Source organism: Cebus imitator, unplaced genomic scaffold, assembly GCF_001604975.1.
Source record: "Cebus imitator isolate Cc_AM_T3 unplaced genomic scaffold, Cebus_imitator-1.0 Scaffold112, whole genome shotgun sequence".
NCBI lineage: Eukaryota > Metazoa > Chordata > Mammalia > Primates > Cebidae > Cebus > Cebus imitator.
The window spans coordinates 2161754-2163203 of NW_016107427.1; the positions used below are offsets into that span (position 1 = coordinate 2161754).

The 1450-nt window shown below is 64.2% G+C and overlaps 1 pseudogene; it reads right to left on the reverse strand.

Annotated features, from left to right (window-relative positions):
• Positions 1-201: 201 nt before the first annotated feature.
• LOC108311281 lies at positions 202-1224 on the reverse strand (annotated as a pseudogene).
• Positions 1225-1450: the final 226 nt, after the last annotated feature.

Below are 1450 nucleotides of genomic sequence, written 5' to 3' on the forward strand. Positions count from 1 at the left end.
TTTGGCCCCACAGGACCCGGGAGGGGAGCCGGGGAGCAGAACATGCCTCGAGGTGGGCAGGAGCTTCCAGGTGTCACAAGAGCCCCCGAGGCCCCCCAGCAGGAGATGCAAAGAGATCAGGGCCCAGCCCCCCAGAGCCAGGCCAGGCCCCGCTCTGTCCCCTCCCGCCCTGGGTGCGCCAGAGTCAGCACAGAGTCAGCGTGGGGCCGCAGCGGCTTTATTGGTGCTCAGAGGCACAGGGTGCCTCCTGGGTGAGACCCGGGTCAGGAGGCCCATCCCCACAGCGTAGGGTCGTGGCCTGCAGCCGGGAAGCCTGGTGAGGAGCAGCCGGGCTCCTCCACACTGGGCGAGGTCAGGGAGGAGCCAGTGAGCGTCTCAGACCCCACCCTGGGCTGGGCGGCGGTGGGTGGGGCTGCTCCTTCTCTGTGGTTGAGCTGCGCTGGGGCGGGGTGGGCTGGGAGGTCAGGGGCTTCTAAGGACTGGCAGGGGGGTGGGGTCTGAGACCGGCTGGCCCTGGGGGACGTGGCTATCAGCAGCTGGACTTCTGGCCTGAGGAGAAGCTTCAACAGGCTGGGCGGGAGCACACGGGGCGGCAGAGGAGGGACACGGAGGAGGAGGGTCTGCAGCAGGAGGAGGTGCAGCAAGCTGGCTGGCAGCTAGACTGCTGGCAGCACAGACAGGAATCCCCAGAGCAGACAGGCACACAGCAGGACTGCTGTCAGGGGAAGGAGGTGCAGCAGGCTGGTTGACAACTAGACTGTTGACGGCATGAAGAGGAATCCCCAGAACGCACACAGCACATGGGCCTGCAGCAGAAGGGCTCACAGCAGGCCTGCTGGCAAGAGGAAGAGGCACCACAAACTGGTTGGCAGCATGAAGAGGAATGCCCACAGCAGACAGGCTTGCAGCAGATGGGCATGCAGCAGATGGGCACGCAGCAGGCCTGCTGGTAGGGGGAGGAGGTGCAGCAAGCCGGCTGGCAGCTAGACTGCTGGCAGCATGAGGGCGTGCAGGAGCTGGTGCAGCCCGATTGGCAGGGGCTGGGCTCACAGACTGCCTGGCAGCAGGGGCTGGACACACAGCTCAGACCAGGGTCAGGCAGGGGGCCAGGGCGCAGCAGCTGTGGGTGCAGCAGGGGGGCTGGCAGCAGCTCTCTGGACAGTCGTCCACCCGCCAGGAGTTAGAGCAAGCGCTGGAGCAGATGGACATGGTGGATGTGGCCATGCTGGTGTGGGGAGCAGGTGAACTGGGGGAGATGTGACTGAATAGTGAATGAAGGAGTGAGAGAGGGAGTGAGACAGTGAGTGTGAGAGGGTGTGTGTGTGGGGGTTAGTGAGTGTGAGTGTGAGTGTGGGTGAGTGTGTGGGTGTGAGTGTGTGGGTGTGTGAGTGAATTAGGGGAGTGACAGTGACTGTGTGTGGGTAACAGAATGTGTTAGTGTGACTGAGAG